Raw genomic sequence first — 13826 nt, 5'->3', positions numbered from 1 at the left:
TCTCTCTGCCTCTGTAACTCTGCCTTTCAAATAAATAAATACATCTTTAAAATTTATTTAAAAATAAATATTACTCTTCCATAAAAAGGTTAAGATCCTGCTATTATGGAAACATAATGAGCTTGGAAGACATTATGTTTCTTGAGGTGAGGCAGATACTAAAATACAAGTATCTCATGGTTGCATTCAGAAATGAAGTAGAAGCAAACTGATCTCTTAGAAGCTGAGCGCTACCAGATGCTGAAGAGAATAGAAAAGAGATGAGGATAGAAGAGGTTGGTCAAATAAACACAGTGTTATGCTTAGAAATAGTAATAATTTTTCATAATCTTTTGCGTGGTAAGGATACTATACCTACAAATAATACATTGTATTTTTCACACAGTTAAAAAAGGACAACTTAAATTCTTCACAAGCAAGGGATGATAAATTAGTAAGGCAACAGGTATACAGAGAATTCTGATCTGATCATTATATAAAGTATACAGGAATGGAAACATCATATATTACCCCATAAAAAAGTACAAATACTATATGTTAATAAAATATTTTAAATTAAGCAACATAGGCCGGCGCCGCAGCTCACTAGGCTAATCCTCCACCTAGTGGCGCCGGCACACTGGGTTCTAGTCCCGGTCTGGGCGCTGGATTCTGTCCCGGTTGCCCCTCTTCCAGGCCAGCTCTCTGCTGTGGCCAGGGAGTGCAGTGGAGGATGGCCCAAGTGCTTGGGCCCTGCACCCCATGGGAGACCAGGAGAAGCACCCGGCTCCTGCCTTTGGATCAGCGCGGTGCGCTGGCCGCAGCGCGCCAGCCGTGGCGGCCATTGGAGGGTGAACCAATGGCAAAGGAAGACCTTTCTCTCTGTCTCTCTCTCTCACTATCCACTCTGCCTGTCAAAAAAAAAAAAAAAAAATTAAGCAACATAATATCACTTTCAAATAAGATAAAGGTTCTCTAGGTATAAAAATTTCAAGTTTTGCATAAAGTATCATCAGTGTTGTTTTATTCCTAGTTACATGGGAGAATATTTTCATTCATTGTATTAACTCTCTTTCTGGAAAAAATGCATATCCTCTTGAATCCCTATCCATGGAAGATTACAATAACTAAAAAGAGATTGAAAAGGCTGAAAGAACTCAATTTCACATTTTTTCGCATCTTATTTCTCCTGGGTTGATAGTATAATGAATTTTTTATCTGACACACAAACTTCATGTTCCATGGCATGCTCCAATGGAAGTGAATGTAGATATTTATTAGATAGAACAAAATGAAATTGCTGTTTTTTCCAGGTTAGAAATGGTCAAATATTTGCAGTTTTATATGGTTCAACATAATACATGCAATTAGTGAAACAAGAGGAAAAAGAAATTACAGAGGGATACATACTGCAATTTGGTTTTCTATCACGCTCCCTTTATGACAGTAGCTGAACTGGGATTCAGCAATAACCCAAACTTTCTCCAGATTTCATTTTTGAATAAATTCATCCCCCTGAATGTTAAGATATGTTTGATGGCTTTTGCTTCTTCTGGCTAGGCATTGTAGATAATTCTCTATGCATTCCATTATAGCTGGTCTAAGAAATTACCACTAAAGAATTCTTAGTTTCTTTTTTGTTAGGAAGCAAAGATATACACTCTGCACTTTGAGTTTGAATATTAAATTCTTTGGCAAAGTCCTACAAATTTTAAGAGTATATCCCTAAAAAGGTCTTAGAAGGAAGAGTTGGTTGTTTCCTATTATGTTACTGGCAGTTTAGAAGTAGAGATTTAGATATTACCACTGTTTTCTTAGAGGCCCATGTGGTCTATTTCTGAATGATTTGGAGATATTTTAATTGAGGGGGACAAAAAAGAAGAATATTGCTGTACTAAAACTTCATAAAATCAAGCCTACATTATATTATACATGTTTAGAAGGTCTGTTAACTTATTCAAATCAAACATTCACTTTCTTTATTATGTTTCCCTTTTACTTTACAAAACAATCTGCATTAATAAAAATATGATGGTTAATTTCATTTCTCAGATAGCAATACTTATTATAATATAATAGGCCAAAGAAAAGTTTGAATTGGAGGCAATGGTATAAACAAATTATTCAATGAGAGTTGTATGGTTTATAAGGATGTTAGAGAATAAAATAACTAATGGTTAATTTCTTTGTTTTTCCTCTGAAAAATAATTCTTCAATTTTCCTATTTTGAAAGTATAGTAAAGGAAAGCATATTGGAATGATGGCTGGATTAATGAACTAGTAAACCTAAACTAAGTCACATCTGAAAGGAATGTTAAGTTCAATGTTCACATACCTCAAAGGATTATTGCCTATAGTCCTTTCAAGCCAGGACCATGTTCTCTCTTGCAGAGAATTTACGGTGATATTTCTAGAAAGTGTCTTCTATTTCTTGTCTAGTGGCCAACTTGGTGTGTGACCTTGAGAAATTGCCCCATTCTCTGCCTCAATTTTCACAAACAAAATCGTGATCAAAAATCACTGCTCTGTTCTCTGCTATAATTACTTACGTTTTACAGATATTGACACGTTTAAAAACTTCTCCTGAGATAATTTCTTCTGAACTCAAGAATATTTCTTTAGACAGGAAAGAATATGTTCAACCTGTCATTGTGATCTACCCTCTGAATGAAAGTAGCATACTATGGCAGTTAAGACTTTCACAGTATTTTTTTTCAGTGACCAAACTGTATCTTCATAAAGAAATTAAACATATTAGGAGTTGGAATTGTGGTATAGCAGGTAAAGTTGCCACCTGTGAGCCAGCATCCCACACTGAGTGCCAATTTGACAAAGGGGTACCCGTTTGAGTCTGGGATGATTTACTTCCAACCCAGCTCCCTGCTAATGCACTGGGAGAGCAGAACATGACCCAAGTTCTTGGGTCCCTGCCACCCATGTGGGAGATCCAGAGTTCCAGGCACCTGGCTTTGACCTGGATCAGCCCTAGCTGTTGCAGCCATTCAGGTTGTGAACCAGAGGATGGAAGATCTCTGTCTCTCTGCCTTTCTAATAAATGAATCTTAAAAAAACAACAAACAAATAAAACAGGCTCACTTGAAATAACAGGGTCTTAATCAGAGGTCAAGGACAAAATTTCCTATTTTGCTAGAATTGAATAAACAGCTAGACCTCTAAAAAAAATTCTTCAGTAATTTTAGAATTTAGTGTATTTAATATGGCATGATTTTACTCATGCCGAAGAGTAACTTTGTACTAAACAGAAGAAACAACTTATATTTTAAAGAAAGAAAAATAAAATTCAATTTGAGTAAAAAATGTTAAAGCAAAACAACTGAATTCAATCAACATTCCTACAGTTAGCATTAGTTGAAGAAAGCAGAATATTTATTGAACATATCAATTAATTTTTATGAAGAATCTTGATATATTAGACTTGTCCTACCTGCTGAGCACCTGTGATACTGGTAGAGACATAAGAATTGAAATAGTCTCGAAGTTTTTAATACACTTATTTTTAGAATGATCCTAAAATACTTGGAGCTTAAATACTGAGATATCGGAAGCTCATTTCCTCAACATGAGTTCACATGAGTTGATAGAAACATAAAGAACACCCCAATTTTAAAAATGAACAAAATATTTAAGCAGACATTTCCTAGATACGGAAAGAAAAATCATTTTAAAAATAAGACACTATAAGGGCTGGTGCCATGGCATAGCAGGTAAAGCTGCCGTTTGCAGAGCCAGCATCCCTTATGGGCGCAGGTTTGAGTCTAGGCTGCTCCAATTACAATCCAGCTCTCTGCTATGGGCTGGAAAAGCTGCAGAAGATGGCCCAAGTCTTTGGGCCCCTACACCCATGTGGGAGACCTGAAAGAAGCTCCTGGCTCCCAGCTTCGGATCAGCCCAGCTCTGGCTTTGTTATGGCCATTTGGGACACGAACCAGCAGATGGGAAACCTTTCTCTCTGTCTCTCCCTCTCAGTGTCTGTAACTCTACCTCTCAAATAAATAAAAATATTTCAAACAAATCAAAGAACTGAAGAAAAAAACTGTGCTTACAGGATCTTCAGATTATCTTCAGTGAAATGGCTATGATGCAGAAGCACGTGTATGTACCATGCTGTCATTTGTGCTACACTCACTCACACATGCATGCACATAAATGTCATGGATCTTTCTGAATGCAGCAGGGAAGGGAATGAGTGAGTGAGGGATACAGCAAGGAGCAGGGATTATTTTTGTAGCTTGTGAATTTTATATTTTGTATTTGAATTATATGTCATGAAATAAATTTCAAAAATATAATAAAAACAGAATTTTACAAGTGATTTCTGAGTAGAGAGGCTTGTGAAGTTTTTAATCTCCCTAAATGCTTTGTGTGTTGACTACATTATTAGCTACTGTCCATGCCTGAGCCACATCAACCCTCTCCCCAAAACTATTTCCAAGTATGAGGCTGAAGTGAACTTGCAATGGTCTAGTTTAATTATACCAAAGAGGTAGCAGCTTAGCGGTCTTGGCAAGTAGAGGTATCGGACACAGTATCCTCCAGTGTCACTTACAAGATTGCCTTTTAGCCTCATTTCACTGGCAGTCATCGTAAGAATTAGGTAACAAACTAAGCAAAGCATGCTTTCAACAGGGACACCCGCTTCTGAACACCTTCAGCAACTGTTATGGGAGCACAGTGGATCTCTTAAAAGGTTAATCTGTCACTTATACATATAAGATATATAAAAACATATTTACATAGATATTCATGTATGCATATGTAACTAGTATCTATAACATTGCTTTCAATTAATATTTTTGCTAGTAAGTGTGAAAGATTATTTCCTTATAATTAAATAATGTAAGATACATTGACCACATATAGTAAATCTTTACATTATGAGAATAGAACACAAAAGATTATACTCAAGAGTTACTTCCTCTAGGTGCTAATACCAGATGTGCCACTAGTTAACTGTGATCTGGAGTCAGATGCTTAAGTTCTTTGCTTTGCAATGTTCTTGTGAAAAACAAAAAGAGATAATAAGAATGTTTAACAGGGCTAATTATTGAAGAATGAGCATATAAATATATTTAAAGTCTTGATTACTATTTAATTGAAGCACTCAAACATTAGATGGTATTGTCATTATTGCATTATTATTATACTACATTATAGAATATTATATTATTCTATCCATTCTTTTTTATCTATGATAAATCGTAACTGTCACACTTCTTCTATTAGTTAGGAAAGTTCCTCAAGTATTAACAATCATAATATAGTGAGTAAATCCTTCAGTTATTAATTTAAAAACATGCTTTCAAAGTTCAGTCAAGGATTTCAAATGACATTGTAGAAACTTTCCACTGTGGCTTAATAAATAGTCTGAAACTTGCAGGAATAAAAATAATTGCTTACTATAATAAATGAATTGCATTCACTCATTCATTCATTAAGAAAGGTTGCCAAATTTAACAAGTCAAAGTATAGGGCACCCAATTTAATTAGAATTTCAGATAGAGTGAGAATACTTTTAGTATCCCCATGTAATAACATATTTATAGTAAAAAAAAGTATTTTTATCTGAAATTCAGCTGTAACTGTATATACTGTATTATGTCTGCCAAACATAAAAAAATAGCTAAAAATAGTCCTTGAGCCAGGTAGGTCTAGGTGCTACATATTCAGAAAGACAAAGGGCAAAGTCATTGTCCCAAGGTCTAGAAGGCAAGATGGATTATCGACAGCTATAATGCAGTGTGATCAGAATCCGCACCGTATCACATGGGAATGTCCCAACCCTGAATGGGATATGGAATGGGGGAGGGGTTTGGGGTAAGTGCTCAGAGGACCAGGGAAAGCCATGGGAAGAGGTGAACAGAGTACATAACAACTGTTGTTCTTGTAAAAATCAGTCTGCAGACAGCAAAGTGATGTCACCAGGAAAAGCATGAGAAACTACAATGTACAGGGGACAGCAAGTGATTCATCATGGCTGAAACTGATATTAAACTGAAGAGGTGACAGAAATGAGGGGAGCAGGGTCGGCACAGGAGAAATTACAGACCATTACATATTGACACTGCAGAGGTCTTTTGAAACTTGGCAGACTACTTTACCACATTGCTAAATTTATACAAAAGCTGTGGAAGGGAAGGAAAAACAGGACTTGGAGGAGGCCAGTGTGATACCAATGGATGGCCAACATGCTGCCAGTGTCTGGATTTACTATTTTTGCTTTCTTTTCTCTTGTTAGAGACTAAAGTGAATTGCTAAAGAAAGCCATTAAATTCTTCCTGAATAATTATAAGAAGAAAGCTTTAAAGATAAATTTAATAGTGACAATATTAGCACCACAAAATACTCCATTGCTCATCCACCCAATTGTTCTCATTATTCCGTCCACTCTACATGTGCCCATGAGATTTCAGTTTGCATGGCAGTCAATGACAGGTTTAAGGCATTTCAAAAACTATTATTGAGTTGCCTTTTAGTTCTGCATCCTATAGCATGCATTATGCATCAACTTTCACCTAAAAGGCTCCATTCTGAGCCACTGCTCTTTGAAGGCTGAGGTGCTGGTACACTATGTATTCACCCTGCCATCAGTAAATAATACTGAACTGAGTACCTACTGCATTGAGGGCACTGGAAAGGCAGGAAGCTAGAAACATGAATTCATAACTGATACTCATGAAGCATATCTAAGGAAATTTCAAAAAGTTCTCAGGAAATGATAAGAAATTAAGTTTATCTTGGTACAAAACATTTTTGAAATTCATGCATCGTTTTTCATGAAACGCATTTTACAAACTTCTTGGACACCTTTTGTGTGCATGGATTTCAAACTGGTTTTGTACCCAAATAAACAGATCTTTTGAAATATCTTTCTATGGCAACAAAGTAGAGTCATCTTGAAAACATCCACGGCACAAATGAAACTGACCAACAGTTGTAGCTGCAATGATAGTTGGGAGAACCAGCAATTACTGAACACCTTTCTGTACCAGGTATGCACTGCTTAGATGTAAAGTCTCTTAATCATATTGATCATACAGAATCAGAACCCCGAGCTCCTGGCTAAAACCATTGAGCAACATGTTTTTGTAAAGCTCTAAAGCTATGAATGGTTTTGATGTTTTAAAAATGCTGTTAGGAAAGAAGAAAAAAGACAAAAACAAAGAAAATGTGATTCAGATTACATGTGATGTGAAAGTCTATAATGTTTACTATCTGGCTCTTCAAAGAAATAGGTTGCCTAACTTTGAATACTTGTAGAAACTTAAGCTCAAAAAGATTCAAGAACCTGCCTAGAGTTATATAGCTGAAAACTGACGGACATGGATTATAAGACAAATTTACCTGTACCCAAATATCCATGTGCCTTCCACTAACTGTACTGCCCATTGACATTAGAAACATCCTTCTCTGCCATTTCTGAGGCTGTGTTCACACGTATTATTACACTGATCCTATCCACCTTGACCATACTACTCAGGTACCAACAAAAGCCATGTCACATTTACCTAACTCCAAGGGCACTGTCATGAAAAAAACAGACTTCTCTGCCACTCCCTTCCATTCTTGTGATTTTACGCCTCTCTATCCCAAGGGCAGGCAATCTAATCAGACCCAAGTGCTTAATTAATGTTTTCTCAGCAGTAACAAAAATGGATGGAATCAACACTGCAACTAATCACTTCATGATTCAACAATAATTTGCAGACTCTAACTACATCCACAATGACTCAAAAGAAAATGTTCAATAAATACAATGTGTAGTTTAATAAAACATCATCCCGTTTGATAGACTCTAAAAGATCACCCAGCAAATAACCTGCTAATTAAATAATGTCTTAATGGAACTTTTAATAATCTTAATCAAGGCACCTAGGGATTTTAATTATGTGCAGCTACAGCATGGGGTTTGCAACAATCAGTTGTCATCTTTACTCTCAGTCACAAAATTGAGAAATCTCATATCACTACCAGACACAGCTGTCTAGTATTTGTATCCATAGAACAAAACAGAGTAACATCATTCCATCTGTCAGATATATGCTTTACTATTTTCTTTAATTTGCCACCAAGATTGTAGGCTTATATCCCTTATAAACCAAAGAGCCACATTTTCTTTCCTAATTCAAAACAAAATGCATTTAAAGGATATTTTTTCCTTCGGAATACCTTCCCTTCCTTCCTTCATCCATCAAACCATCTACTGGGTTTAACACGTGTAAGCTTAACATATGTTATAAGTACCATGACAGAAACAGTGATGTATCTAACACATAGTCCCTACTCTTAGGAAATTCACAGTTTAATAAAGGCAGTGTAGGAGCTGGGAAAAATATTTATCTGATAGATTATCAACCATGCAAATTCAGCTATCAACAATACTTATTAAGTGATCATCCTTGCCAATTTCTATAACAGAGTTATCCATGTCTACTTGAAACCTTCAAAAAACCTCATTATTCTGTTACTATTATACTTCTCCAACTTGACAGATGAAGAAACTGAGTTAAATAGAAATTTCCCCAAAGGTGATGAGTTGCTAAGCAGAGATTTACATCCAGATAGAATGACTCTAGGTACACAAGCCATACTTCTCCTACCACAGATCATATTTGATGCTCACAATAATCCTATAATGGTACATTTCTAGGACATCTTCTCTGGGCACTCTAATAACAATTCTGTCAGAAGGCCCAGCACTCTAAACCTGCTTAGGTAATCCTCCGATAAACCTTTTCTTTGCCACTAGGCTCTTACGCGCATAGCTGCTTGGAGACAAATGATCCTGACCAAGCTGTCCAATCATATTCCACTGAGGGATAACTGGAAGTCAGAGACCTTTTACCTCTGGGCAAGTACAAAATTTGGAGCTCTAACTGAGCCATCTCTAACATAAGGATAGAAAAGACAGAGAAAACAGATCTGCAGCAAGAAAGACAACAGTGAATAGACAAACAGATGGGAATGAGAGAATCCCACTTATTTTGAATGGATTTCTCAGGGTTCATTGTGATTTGTGGGGAAATCCAAGGAATTTTATGAACCTTGGGTCCATGAGATACCTCCTAATGCACATACTCTGGCCCATTTATGTGTCATACAAGATTGGATAGGGCTTTGTTATCTACAATCAAGGGAATAACTGTTACATAGATGATATAAATGTTTACCTCCATTTTTAAGTTAGAACAAACTGAAGCTTCAGGGAATTTATAAAAAGAAAAAATAATTATAATACAAAGGGGAGATTTTAAAAACTCATGTGCTTAAATATATATGAAAGGATATTGGTAGAAAAGAAAGAAATTGCATTCAGATAGAAAATTTAGGAATGGCTATGTGAAACAGAATTTAATAAAAGGCTTTAAAATTGCTAGAATGTGGTTTTACAATGATCATAAGGCTGAGTGTTCTACATAACAGATGCAGGATGAATGGCTGTGTCTTCACTTTCACTGGAACTAAACGGAATTGAGGGTATATGGCAGACTCATTCAGAAAGGCAATAAGGGCTAGATTGAAGCAGGCAGAAAACATCAGGCTGCCACATTCAGACGTGTCAATTATTGAAGACATGTAGGTAACATGCAAGCTTCAGGAAGATCCTCTGAAAGTTTCAGTTAGTATGTGATAAATAAGATCTGGGAAGATCACTTGGGAGTACAATGAGAAGATTTTTAAAATGTCCAAAGAATAATAACTCCTTAAAATCCATGATGTTTGGGTTAAGCAGGTAATCTACTTCAGTAGAACTCCCCACCAACACCCTCCCCCAAAGTCAGAAAGAACCACACATGGAGTTATCATAGAACAATGCAGATAATCATGTAGGTAAATATCACCAATACCAATGTGTTGAAATGATACATCTTCTATGGTGTCAGGGAACTTTCTTTACCCTGGAATACTTAGGGTCTTAGTTTTTTCATTCATAAAATGCTTACATATGCAGAGGGTGGGGGAGAGCCAAACACCAAAGACACAGATAATTATAATAAAATGTAATTTAACTAAAATAGGGGTGGGTGTTTGATGTAGTACTTAATATAACATCCCATATCAGATTGCTTAGGTTCAAGCCCTAGATGCATATCGTACTCTAGCTTTCTGTTAAGGTTTGCCCTGGGAGGCAGCAAGTGATGGCTCAAGAAGTTGCATCCCTGTCGCCACTCACCTAGGACACCTGGGTGGACTTCCTGGCTCAGCTTTGGCCTAGCTTGGCTCCTCCTGTTGCAGGCATTTGTGGAGTGACTAACAAATGGAAGCTCTCTGTCTCTTTTTCTGTGTCTCTCAGCCTCTCAAATAAACAAACAATGTTAAAATGCACAACAGGGGGCTGGCGCAGTGGATCACTTGGTAAATCCTCTGTCTGTGGTGCTGGCATCCCATATGGGCGCCCGGTTCTAGTCCTGGTTGCTCTTCCTCCAGTCCAGCTCTCTGCTATGGCCTGGGAGGGCAATGGAGGATGGTCCAAGTGCTTTGGCCCCTGCACCACATGGGAGACCAGAAGGAGGCACCTGGCTCCTGGCTTAGGATCCTCGTAGCTCTGGCAGTAGCAGCCATTTGGGGGATGAGCCAACAGAAGGAAGACCTTTCTCTCTGTCTCCCTCTCTCACTGTGTATAACTCTACCTGTCAAATAAAAAAAATGCACAACGGTACAGGCAGAACACAGGAAAGCAGTTGGTGTTGCTGTGTTGGGACTTAGAGCTGTATTACCTTAAAATAAAGACTTATCCAGGGAGAGTAAAAGTGGAGTCAGGAGGTAAGCAGCATGCATGATAGGCAGAAAGGTTCCCGTGAGGAGGAAGCAGAAGGTTTAGAAGGAGTGAAGAAACCACAAACACAAACATGCTTCTGCTGCCAAACAGTCAGAATAAGGCGGTAATGAGATACCAGGTTAGGGAAGGGGCAGAAGCAGTTCAAAGAGGAACTTAGAGATGGGTCCAAACAAAACACGAGATAGAAATGGTGAGCTCTCAAATAACACTATGCAAAGTATCTCCAGGAAGCTTTTCCACATAGAGGCATTTCACCTTGGTCCTCAAGAACAAACTATTTATACCTAGAGAAAGCCTAAAATTAGACAGGATTAAAACATTCCCATTGACATCAAAACAAAGATCATCTGTCAGACTTTAATTTCCTGAATCATATTTAAATCAGTTGGTGTCAAAGCAATTGAATAGTTAAAATACAAATAACTATCATCTTTGCTAAGAGATTTAAATAGAAAAACATTACACTATATACTATCTGTTGTAATCTACAAATCCCATCGTCCTGAGCAAAAGTGCCAACAAAGACTATCATTATACTGCCAAAGGAGCAAAACTGTTGAAGTGGTAGTATAATAGCTGACATTTTTGTGCATTTAGTATGCGTTAGGCACTGTGCCGTGTGCTCTACACAGATTATTTCATTAACAAACATGTTTCTGAAATTGTTTCTCAAAAATACTTTCCCTATCATGTTTCCCCTTACAACTGCAATTTCCTAAATATATTGTGCGGTGGAAAGAGTATGGCCCCTTTGAGAACTATAAGATAATTAAGTTACTTGACTTCACTGAGCCTGAGTTTACTCATCCATAAAATTAGGAATATTATATCCACATTGCAGAGTGACACAAGTTTCAGTAAAAACAGCAATGAAGTTCTTTGGGGTAATTCTAGCACTTGTTGGCTTTAATGAACATTTCCTGGCCATGTATAGTTAGGTACATTCTCAATCTAAGAAAATGTACTTCTATCAGAGCACCTGCCCTGGGTGGGAAATTGAGCTTTCATAAGAGTATGGAATTTCTACCTGCCCTGGCATGTCGTTCTGTTCATAATTAGTCACAGGAAGTAGCAACACTGCCGGACTGATGGCTGCACAGTGGTACCAGCAATGTGGACAATATATTGAGTAACTGGTCTGTTTATGCTTTTGTGAACACTGTATTGCATGCAACCAAGCACTTTTCTCTTTGCACTGCTTGCAGGGAAGCACTCTTCCAAACTATTGCACAGCTCTAAAACATACTCAAACTCCCAGCACAGACTACAGTACTGTGTTCATTCTTCTTATCCCCTCCCCCAACCTCTGCTTCCACATCTACTATTTCCATTTCCCTCAATTTCTCACTAAATTTTTCCGAGGGTGTTGATCTCTCTTCCTCTCTCTGTTCACCTTTCTGAAAGTGAAACAAAACAAGACGCCTGTGTGAAATTAGATTTTCAGTAGATTACAAACGCCTCTAACAAATAGGCATCCTTGACCCAGAATCAGGCCCTCGAAAGGCTATTTAGTTCTTCCCCCAACCCCCATAAATAGGAGGTTCATCATGACCCTTATCTTTGAACTGTTTCCTTTATTTTACAAGATCAAGGCACACAGTTCAAGCACTGGAAAGCAGGAAGTGATGAGCTAAAGGGCAGAGGCACAGAAGACAAGCACCATCCAAAGTCAAGTGAAGCTCTTTGGTACAACTGTGTAAACCTATTTGGGAAGTTGTATTATTGTTACTTTATTATTATTGGTGGTAGTATTTTTTTTAAACAGGCAGAGTGGACAGTGAGAGAGAGAGACAGAGAGAAAGGTCTTCCTTTGCCATTGGTTCACCCTCAAATGGCAGCTGAGGCTGGCATGCTGCGGCCGGCGCACTGCGCTGATCCAATGGCAGGAGCCAGGTGCTTCTCCTGGTCTCCCATGGGGTGCAGGGCCCAAGCACCTGGGCCATCCTTCACTGCACTCCCTGGCCACAGCAGAGAGCTGGCCTGGAAGAGGGGCAACCGGGACAGAATCCTGCACCCCGACCGGGACTAGAACCCAGTGTGCCGGCGCCACTAGGTGGAGGATTAGCCTAGTGAGCCGCAGCACCGGCCGGTGGTAGTATTTTTAAGGATTATTTATTTATTTGAAAATCAGAATGATAGAAAGAGAAGAAAGAGTAAGAGAGCGAGAGAGAGACACCAAGACTCCATCTACTAGTACACTCCCCAAAATGCCCACAACAGCCAGGGTTGGGCCAGGCTGAAGGTAGGAACCAAGAACTCAAATCTGGAACTTCCATGTGGGTGGCAGGGACCCAAGAACATAATCCATCATATGCTGTCTTCCTAGACACAGTAGCAGCAGGCTACAGCAGAAGCAAAGGAACCAAGAAGGACTCCAACTGCCATTTTGATATGGGATGTGGGCATCATTTAGTGTGGCTTAACCTGCTGTACCACAATGCTACCCTCTAATGTTATTTTTAACAACACATAAAGTCTTCGAGGTGAGACATTTTTGTATTTAAATAAATGGTAGGTATTCAATTCATTTCTTTTTCTTTTATTAGCCAAGAGAAGTCAAACCATGTATTTTCCTAAAACGAAAATAAGCTAGAAAAGATAAATTGGTTGTTGTTATTCCATTGTTTGGCATAACAGAGATGTTTTCAGACTCTGCAGCTGTCCTATTCATAAAATGTTTGGGTGGGGGAAAAATGAATATTCAAATTTTGTTTTCAGGAAAATACTATAGTTGCCTGAATCTGCCTACTGTATTTCTAACTAAGTTCTTGATTATATTTCTAGCACTCCCACTGAGACCTATGATGACTTTCTGAATATAAAGTTATGTCACATACTCACTCCACTACCCTTGTTCCTTCAAATTAACATACAAGTCTATTTTTAAATGCCTTCAGTGTCACTGTAATAGTAAACAAAGATTATGTTACTAGATTGTACACATTTTCAAAAGACAGCTTCTCATAATAAACTATAATCCATAGATTGGATCAGCGCCAGGTTTTGAACTTTGAACACTTTAGTGAACAATATCATAAGAGAAATAAAC

General features: G+C 37.9%; 1 protein-coding gene across 2 annotated transcripts in view; it reads right to left on the bottom strand.

Moving 5' to 3' along the window:
- The window catches only part of PRKG1 (protein kinase cGMP-dependent 1), a 1368024-nt gene that overhangs the window by 153999 nt on the left and 1200199 nt on the right, over positions 1 to 13826 (bottom strand).

This window comes from Oryctolagus cuniculus, chromosome 15 (genome assembly GCF_051225735.1).
Source record: "Oryctolagus cuniculus isolate XC-2025 breed Fujian yellow rabbit chromosome 15, ASM5122573v1, whole genome shotgun sequence".
In the NCBI taxonomy this organism is placed as follows: Eukaryota; Metazoa; Chordata; class Mammalia; order Lagomorpha; family Leporidae; genus Oryctolagus; species Oryctolagus cuniculus.
Note: the sequence above shows the minus strand (reverse complement) of the source record. Positions and strands in the feature narration are given on the sequence as shown.